The 10,385-nt window shown below is 45.0% G+C and overlaps 1 pseudogene; it reads left to right on the top strand.

Moving 5' to 3' along the window:
* Window positions 1–7,061: 7,061 nt before the first annotated feature.
* Window positions 7,062–8,386, top strand: LOC147690210 (metal transporter CNNM3-like; annotated as a pseudogene).
* The last annotated feature ends 1,999 nt before the right edge of the window (window positions 8,387–10,385 follow it).

Raw genomic sequence — 10,385 nt, 5'->3', positions numbered from 1 at the left:
TCATATTTCTACACGTTTATTGCAAGACATCTTTCAAAATTAAAGTGCTCTTAAACTTAAGTAGTGCAGAACAGCTTCTGTGCTTTTTTTCTTACTTCAGTTCAACTGCAAACAAATGTTTACCATTTATTTCACATCTTTATGACTATTAGTGCTTTGTAAAGTAAACAGCAACCTAGTGCTATTGTTTAACCAGGGGCCACATGCATTAGCGGTCGGTGGTGGGAGTAGCTGCCGGGCGGTGACGTGGGGAGGGGGAGGGGCAGGGTGGGGGGTAGTACTCTATGGATTACGGAGGATTACAGGTAAATTAACATATAAATAAATAAAACAAATTTTGTTGCACGCACTGCATCCCCAAATGCGATGCAGTGCATGCAACGAAATTTGTTTTATTTATTTATATGTTTACTTACCTGTAATCTATAGATTACTATCCCCCACCCTTCCCCTCCCCCTCCCCACGTCACCGCCCGGCAGCTACTCCCACCACCGACCACTACTAGCCACATGTAAAGGTCAGGAGAGTCGCATGTGGCCCCCAAGCCGTACCTTGAGTATCACTGTTCTAATGGATAGATCCGAACAGTATTTAAGAGAAATACCCAAGATCTCAACAGAAGGGTGAGTATAGCTCGAAGACCTGGGTTTAGAGAATGCCTGAAGCCACCACTATCCCCTGACTGTTGACTAGTCCCATTCTAGGCAGCTCATGAGATATATGCAAGACATTATTTGCTGAAAGAAAACAGCCTATTAAATATATATATTTTTAAAACTTTATTTATGCAGTGATCTAATGCACAAACACCATCACGTATTCAAAACTGTAAAAAAAAAAACATAGGTGCAACAACAAGTTATTAAAGGAATACCGTTATACGTTGCCAGTCTGTACAGGTCGGTGCAATCAAGGAACAATACTTCACATAGGAGATCAAGATCAATCATAGGTCCACACAAAGATAACCTTTTTAATAACTCATGTGGCAGAAATATTACTGACCTGGGATATGATCTGGAAACTTGTGTGGCCAGGTTGGACCCAAACTATATATTCCTTTGGGTAGGGGATTTTAACACGAGTAAGCGCCAAAATAAAAGTAGTACTGTATATAGTCATGTGGATTGTTTTGGGGTTGGACACCCCTATTTTACACATGATTCTTATGGGGATGCCGTAAATGAACCTATATACAGGTTACATCTTGAAATCATAGAACAGGATTTAGATGGAAACAGTCCGAGCCCTCCAACATTCTATGATAATGGCCACATGTCTACAATAGACCATATTCTGGTGCCAGTGTAGAATTTACACTTGATTAATTTTTTTTAAGTTATAAGCACTGTGTTAAGTAACCATGCTATATTAACTGTTTCATTAAACATTGTCTTTTACAATAATAGTGAGCAAATGGAAGCTGTGACATTGCTAAATACATCAAGGAGAAACGGGTTTCCCCTATAATGGGCAGGGGCTAACCAGCCCAAAATACTTGAAGCTATCCTCACAGAGCAATGGAACGAACTTCTTTGCTATCTGCACAGAATCGAGGGCAGACCACAATAGGTTGGCTGACACTTTTCATCATATAACACTAGGAATTACAGCAAACCTACATAGGCCAGTAAAAGTGGTGGAAATAGAATTGTACAAGGGTGGTTTTATTCCTATTGCACACAAGGTAAGTGGGCACTTCGAAGGGCTTTACAAGAATTACCTAGAATCACTTAGAGATGGGGGAAAATAAAGGATTTAAGGAAGGACTATATGACCACGTTAGACAGAATAAAGAAGGAATTGCAGGAGCAGGCCTGGGCAGATATAGATCATGCAGCTGATACCGGAAATCATATTCTCTTTTTGGAAAACTATATATGCCCCCTTTTTTTAAAGAGAGCACTACCCCTTCTATGGACTCGTCGGTTTTGTCAGATGCCTGGATTATGCCTTTTGGAAGTATTTTAACCCAGATAACTTAGTAATTGGTGAACCGGTGAGCTGCCCAAACATAACTAAGTCTGGGCCTCTGAAATGAGTAACAATGGAGGAGGTCAGTGCAGCTTTACAAGTGAGCGCCCACGTATAAGCACTGGGTGCCCGATGGGGTCCCAGTGGACATTTTTAAGTCCCATTCCTCTCTGTGAGTCCCATTATTGACCCAAATCTTTATTGCAGCACCTTATGGTTTGTTCTCGAAATCATGGAGCGAAAGCGGGATTGTCCCTATATTTAAAAAAGGGGAAGTGTTGACTTTAGGTGTTATTGCCCCATATCCCTCCTGGGTAGGGTAAATTTGGTGAGGCTGGAAGCCTGGGCCCAGGAAAAGAATATATTACGGACTCTCAATTTGGTTTCAGGAAAGAAATAGGGACTGTGGAGCAGGGAATTAACTTGTACTTTATTGTCAGTAAGCATACTATGGCCAGGGAAGGCCATGACTACTTATGTTTTGCTGACTTGTCTAGCGCCTTTTTACTTGGTGAATCGCGCCAAGTTATGGCAGGTTCTTATAGACATGGGCGCTCCAATTATATTGTAAGCTATCTCTCCCAGTTGTATGCTTCCCTAACTGCTTGTGTGCGCTACGGGAACAAAAGGGAAAAACAAGTGATTTTCTGGTGACCCTGGGAATTAGGCAGAGGTGCGTACTCGCACCATTTTTATTTTCACTGTACATATGTGGTGTGGACAGCTTTCTGCAAAACATCAATGCAGATGCCCCTAAGGCAGTGCCCCGGATCACCGCAAATCTACTTAACGCGGACGACGCAGTATTGATATCCAGAACGGCAATTGGCCTCCAGCGACTAATAAAAAATGTTATCATCTTCACGGAGAGTAGGGATTTAAAACTGAACTTAGCTAAGACCTTTACCATGGTAGGTGGGAAAAGCTAAAAAAAAAGGGTATTTAGTCATTATGATAAGAGCCAAAAGCTTGAGGAGGTGAAAACTTTTAGCAATCTGGGGATTGTCTTCTCCCAAAAAGGTGATTGGTCAACCAATTTGAAATCGACCAAACTAAAATTCAAAAGAGCTATCTCTGCAATATTTATTTTTGCTGAAGAGTAGGAAATAAACCCCTGAAAGAGATGACTAAACTCTACAGAGCTAAATGTCTCCCAGTGACTCTTTATGGTACCCCAGTATGTGGCGGAGAAACTCATACAGTTTCAAGAATATATCTATTTACATAGGCTATTGGTGGTGCCCAGATCAACACCAGCATTTATTGCTCATAAAGAACTGGGTTTAGAGTTCCTGGAGGATATCATTGACTTTAATACACTATAAAAATGGTATGGTATCTTGTCAAAACAGGGCGTTATGTTCACTAGGGAATCATTATGGATTGTTTGGGATTGGACTACTCTGGAAAAATACCCTGGCACCAGTATATAAGATCTTTGTTACTAGAGCTGGGTTTACTTTTCTAACACCCTAGAACACCACAGTATTTTGCAATTTAGCACAAAACAAAATTAAATTGATCTTGTTGGGAAAAAGGGCAGCCCCTTAGAGAATCACAAGACAAAAACGAAACCTACAGTGGCTAGTTACTATATGGGCATAAATCAAGAGGGGATTCAGGATTATTTGACTGAGGTGAAGAACACTTATGACATATTTTTATTAGTGAGACTTCGCCTCGAGATGATCCATCATTTAGTGGTTTTCCCCAAATCACATGCATGGCAGCTGAATTTACCAAGGTGCCATGTAATGGACTGGCAAGACAGAAATCCACGCACTATATAATGTTTTGCAGATTTTACAGTGATATTAGGTCATCGACATTGCACCCCGTCTTTTTTAGGCCTCGCGCCTAGCGGTGCACTGCACAGCAGTGCTCGCGCAGCGTGAGGCATTTTGGAGGTGAAAAACAGGGAATGTGAGCTGACTTAGGAATCACACATGCTTGCGCGTGTGCGTTTCCTTTTCAGCTCCCCCATTGGCCTTTGCGTGCGTCTTATTGTAAAAGACTGCACGCAATTGGCCAAAGGCGCGCGCATAGCTCCCCCCATGGCCTATTGGTATCTATTATGTGCACCAAGCGAGTAATAGACACCAATAGGCCGTGGGAGGAGCTATGATCGTGCCCAGACACAGGCGTCACGCGCGCGCCACTTGTTTTTCTTTACTTTTGGTATAAGCGCGGCACCTGCGCTTTACTTTTGATGTTATAAGTAAAGCGCGGGTGCCACAATTATACCAAAGGTAAAGAAATGGAAAAAAACATCTACTTCTTTACTTTTGGTATAATCGCGGCACCCGTGCTTTACTTATAACATTAAAAGTAAAGCGCGGGTGCCGCGATTATACGTAAGGTAAAGAAATATATATTTTTTCTATTTCTTTACTTTTGGTATAATTGTGGCACCCGGGCTTTACTTTTAATGTTATGGCGGGCAATGAGGGGTCTATCGGCGCTGTCCAGATAAGTAGCATAGAGTTGTTGAAAGAATGTAGTAGTTGGGGGTTGTCTCGCACCAAAATGCTTTATTTTGAGCCCCTGACTAAGGAGCACATTATGATGGCGGACGGACCTGAGTCCGTCCGCCACCATAGAGTAGGAGGGAACCTCCGCATGGGCTGCGGAGTTCCCTCCTGTGCAATTAGGATGTGACCGCCACCCTGGCGGTCACATCCTCTATTTTAACATTGCGGCGGGTGGGGCTTCAAGCTGCACCCGCAGCAATGTTAAAAATGCACGCATTGCATTTGTATGTAGAAAGTAGCAGGCACTGCGCGGTGCCTGCCGCTTTCTGCATACAAATGCAGGGGGGTACCATAGGTACCCCCCATGTGCACCCACACCCCCCCTTCACCTAGGGGGCCCGCAATGGGCCCCCGCAGTGAAGTTACACATGCTTTTCCACGGCGGAAAAGCCGCCGCGGAAAAGCATGTTTCAGAGCCCATCCTAATCTGGCTGACGGTTTCTGAGAGACACCGTCACCATATTAGTGCTTTTCCGCCGTGGTTGTGAGCCAACCGCGGCGGAAAAGCTGCGGACGGAAACCAGGACCCACCAGCCATCAAATGTGGCGGTGGGTCTTTGGTGGGTCCGCAGAGGATTTTCCGCATCCTCCGGGCCGGCGGTGGCCCGGAGGATGCGGAAAATCCTCCATCCTAATGAGGCCCTTAGTGTGAAATGGTGTGGAAAAGACGAGCACACATTTTTTGGTCTCCGTCCTGAGTTTTGCAAAAGGATAGTTCCTCGGGTTAGTGCCTGGGTGAAACTATGCAGACATCAGTTTAGTGAAGAGGATAAGGGTGCCCAAAACGTTGCTCAGACCTTTTGTGCGTGTTATTTTGACGGCCATGCAGGCAGACCCACCTACAAAAAGCGACCCCATACTGTGCGCACTTTTGGATTTAACAGGTTGTTTAACATAAAACAAGAGATTGGGCGACAACGCAGATAGGAAGAATACAATACAGAGGATAAAAAGTAGTAATGGGGACATCTCCTCTGCCAATCGCAACGCCCAGAGGCTTGGGGCCTCTGCAGCTGTGAGGCGAGACCTGGGAGCCTGGTCACACCAAGGACATGCCGGGAGCTCACACTGCCCTCCCGCCGTTTTGCTGGGTGTACTGTAGGGCATGGCGGGGTGTTGCCAGTGTCACAGTGTTGACAGCAGCAACACAGACTATTGGCATTTTTGCAAATGATGCACCCGGTGAGCACAGCGGATGGTCTCTGCCTTCTAGACGCCCTTTCCTCGTCTGTTCAGCAGACTACACCTAGTAGAGGTGTTCTGCGAGCTGAAAGATATTCCTCGGGTTTGTTAATGTACTCCCAGGAAGTAACTCATGCCCTAGTGACAGATCACCTGGTCACCGTTTGCAAGCTCTTGAGTTCCTGTGGCATAAGCTGGTAACTGTTACCTGTCACCGGTAGTACACTGTAACATTATGTTGTAGCTTAATGTACAGCATTGAATACTAGGGCATTGCTGGCATGCACACAGCACAAGCAGAAACACGTCTGTTATCTGTGTTCCGTCCGACATTGTAATGTTTTGTAACCTGTAACTCGCTGATCCTCATGTAAAGCGCTCTGATACCTCCGGGTCTAGCTAGCGCTATATAAAACTCTGCAAATAAATAAAATAAAACAAATAAGTTAAGCGCAGGTGCCGATTATACCAAAAGTAAAAAAATAGAAAAAAACATCTATTTCTTTACTTTTGGTATAATCGCGGCACCAGCGCTTTACTTTTAACATTAAAAGTATAGCGCGGGTGCTGCGATTATACCAAAGGTAAAGCAATAGATTTTTATTTATATTTCTTTACTTGGTGCCGCGATTATTAACCAGGACCTTTCTGCTGAGTTGAGGAAGACGCTCTGTAGTGTGACTGTAGGTTATTCCTCATTTCACTCTCTATCTCACTTTCCCTGATTTACAGCTCCACATAACATGAGCACTCCCTGCAGACAGGAAATGGTGAAACATAACTGTCCGAGATCAGCTCCATAGCAGATTGTCAAGCCTTCCTCCAGTTAGCGCTTCATTTCACAGGGGGGTCGATTGTCAATGCAGGTGAATGAGCCGTACTAGCCACGGCATGTGTGGACCCCTGGGCCAGGGTCTTGATACCCCTTGTTTTACTTGCTTTTGAGCTTCAATAATGGCGGACGCATAACTTCCCTATAACACGGCACACCCAAATCCTTTTTGTTTTTTTTAAATTATATTTTTCATGTTGCAAATTGGCAGTTCGTCTCTGGTTGTGGGGAGGGCTTCTTGGTTCCTTCTGCTGTGTCAGAGGCAGACACACTTGTATAATAATTTTGACACTGCAAACTCGGTCTGACAGATTTTTCCAATGTGATTTAATTAACTATAAGTTTTAGAGAGACACGTGCCGGATAATAAACTGCAAAAATAAAATTTACCAATCCTATTATTTCTAATCTGTTTTCCTTTCAGCGTCTTTACAATTCATTAATTCGACCCCCTCTCTTTATTGGTGGCTCGATTTCTCTCTTGGACCAATGAGAGTTGAATGGGTGGGCGGGGAGTGTTTGCAACTCTGCTCCACCTAATATGGTGTTGGGCAGCCAGACTATGATGGAATCAGGAGAATGGAGTTGTAGGCTGCTGGTGCTTACAGTGCTCCCAACGGACCCAATGACTCACGACCCGCCCCCTGCGCTGCTGGGCTTGCAACTCGAAGATCTCCAAAGTGCATCCTTTATTGGAGGTGTCATCTGTGTGCCCCTGGGTGCTCCTTCAGCCTTCGCCTTAATGGAGAGGGACTACTTAATGCGTCCTGGGCCTGGCTAGGTTTCTCAGGAGGTGGTCTAGCAGCTGCTTGCCGGGGACTGGGGTTCCAAGATGAGGGGCTATTGCAGCTGGAACCACAGGAATGGGGAGGGTATTCAGGACTGGTGACTGTGGCTGTCCCAGAGGGGGCTCCTGCATGGCTATATCACATTTGCACATGGACAGCTTTGGACCAGCCCTGGGATACCTTCGCTGGTGCTGTGGTGGTACTTGATGGCAAGTTGGCTCCAAGTACTCCACCTTGGCTCCTAGGTATCCTGGCAGCCCCGGCAGTGGTCTTGCACATGACTTGCAGCTTAGCTCCTTAAGCTTAGAACTAGTAGAGCTGCATGTACTGCACTAATGTGGATCCCAGAAAGAGCAATGCAATGCAAAGTGACTGGAGAGACTGCAACGATGTGGCACTGTGGCCCTCATTGCCACATTGATCCTGGCAGTGGTGGCCAATGCAGCAGCTGATGTCCTGCTGTACCTGGCTCTGGGTTTACCAGCGCCTGCCATCTTTTTGGCAGTGGGCTGTCTCTTGTTGCCAGGCGAGCTGGCTCCAGCAGCTCTCGCTTCACACTGGGGCCTGGAGCTGAGCGTCTGCACCCTCTGGCTGACATTTGTGTATGGTCGTTATTTTCCCTCTTTCTTTTCCAACTTGGCAAACTGCCGAATCTGGCCTTCCGTCTCGATATCAGTCCAAGCCTGCTGTCAGATAAAGTGGTGGACATGATGCGCAATGGTGAGTCTTACAACGAGTTTGTGAAAAAGGAGTTCAGCAAAGATGCTCTGAGGAATATGACTGTGAAGGGCACCCTGATGCCGGGGCAGGACTGCTTCATGCTGAGTGCCATGCGTGACCTCAGCACCATGTCACAGATCTTGCAGAGCGGTTATACTTGTATCCCTGTCTATGAGTAAAAGAGCTCTAAAATTGTGGACATCCTCTATGTCAAGGACCTTGGAACGGTGGACCCGAGGACTGAACGCCCCTCAGCACCATCACCAAGTTCTACAACCACCCACTGCACTTTGTATTTAAAGTCACCAAGCTCAATACCGTGCTGGAGGAGTTCAAGAGAGGTGAGGCCAAAGTCTAGGTCTTGTAGACCCGCACATTGATCACCGGGATTTGCTTATAGCACGGTTTGGTGTTTGAGAGCAGTGGATGCTATTTAGTTCTTACTGTACCTTTGCAATGGCTAACCAATTAGTTTCAGAGTGTTTTGTAACCTACCAAATAGTGCAGCTGTCTGGTTTGCTAAAGTCTTCTTGGGACATTTAGAAAGCTTCACTGGGAATGCATTTGGTCCATTGTTTACCAATGGCTTTGTTGTTTGTAAGTCACATATGCTTGGTTGCTAACTTTATTAGTTTTAGTCTTTCCAGCTAGAGTTTGTACCTCCAGTGACCCTATATTTTCACCAGGATTCGATTTCTGCTTTCCACTCTACACCACTCCAAGCCCCTGCACTCCACTCTGCACCACTCTAATCTTCACCACTCTACTCTATGCCAATGCCCTCCATTCCAATGTACTCACTCCAAGCAAATGCACGCTACACCATTCCATTCTAGGCCTCTCCACTTTACTGTGCACTACTCCCCTCTATGGCACTCCACTCTGCAACACTGCACTCTAATCTGTACCATTCCATTCTGCACCAGTGCACTCTATTCCAATCCCCTCTACGCTACTCTAATCTACTCTGCACCACGGCACTCTATGCCACTGCACTCTACCCTGCACCACTTCACTCTATGCTACTTCACTCTACTCTGAAACAATCTATGACCTGCACTTTATGCCACATTACTCCATACCATTGTAATCTATCTGCACCACTTCACTCTGCACCACTCTACACTATGTTATTATTTGCAACACCAATATCTCAAACTTTCGGTAATGCAAGGCATATTGCATTGCAAATGCTGGTTATCTCAAGGTATTAAAACCTGACAAGTTTATACAGATGTTGTTATCCTCGATTATATTAAGAAGGCACTTTATACACAACATTCTTTAACTTACTTGGATGATCTGCCTTTCGTCAAACCGATGATGATATTTGAGAACCTTTACTACTACCTTTTACAGGCAAAAGAAGTAGGTTGTTAATCAACAGGATTTTTGGCTATCTCTATAGAAATTTAATAAAGGGAGATTGACATGTAAGTTGATTCATCCTGCATTGTCGTTTTGCCAACCTATATTTACTGATTCGTTTTTGTATGTGTAAATAAGTATGCTTTTAGACAAATATAATGTATTTTATATTTGTATATAATTGAATGTTTTAATATGTAATTATGTCTTTTTACTGCTGTTCTTTTATGGATGTGTTCATAAATCTGAATAAAGAAAGATTGATTGATTCATAGGTCCACACAAGGACAGAGGAGTATCGGGTATCTGTAGCAACAAAGCATAAATGCACCCAACATTGTGTCTGTAGTAACGGTTTACCACTTCTCTAATCATCAGTATCAACATCCTCATCACTGTGGCCTCCCCCCGGGAGTCAGAAACTGGTTGCACAACGACACCCATGCTTCCACATCAGCCTGAAGCTGTTCAGCTACTCTTCATAGGTATCTCCTCTGCCAGAGACCAGTCTGCCACACCTCTACCCAACGATCCGCCGACAGAGCACCTGCCCCATTCGTACAATAGCGACGTGCTTCCTGACCAACACCAGCATTAGTTGTAAATACTTATAGGCCGTTTTCTTACCCTTGGCTCTCATCCTACTACCCAGAAGGTAGAACTGGGGCGTAAGGCCACCCTGCGGTGCCGTACAATTCTGTCCACAACTAGAGTCCAGTAGCCATACACCTACAGGCATCCCCATGTCAGGTGCATAAAATCTGCGTCTACCACAAAACCGCAGCGAAAGGAAGAAGCCCGATCCGGATATAGGCAGCTTAATGCCAGGGGCCATGTAAGTGCAATGATGAAAGTTAAAATGGATTTGCTTAAACCGCGTATTGCTGGAGACAGTTTTAGTCAAAGTGCAGATTCTTGCCCAGACCTCATCTGCCATTGGTTCTCACAAATCCGTCTCTCGAGCCTCACAAACTCTCGGGGGCCCGCAG

This window comes from Lissotriton vulgaris, chromosome 9, assembly GCF_964263255.1.
Source record: "Lissotriton vulgaris chromosome 9, aLisVul1.2, whole genome shotgun sequence".
Classification (NCBI taxonomy): Eukaryota; Metazoa; Chordata; class Amphibia; order Caudata; family Salamandridae; genus Lissotriton; species Lissotriton vulgaris.
The sequence above is the reverse complement of the archived record's forward strand: the minus strand, read 5'-3'. Positions and strand labels throughout refer to the sequence as shown.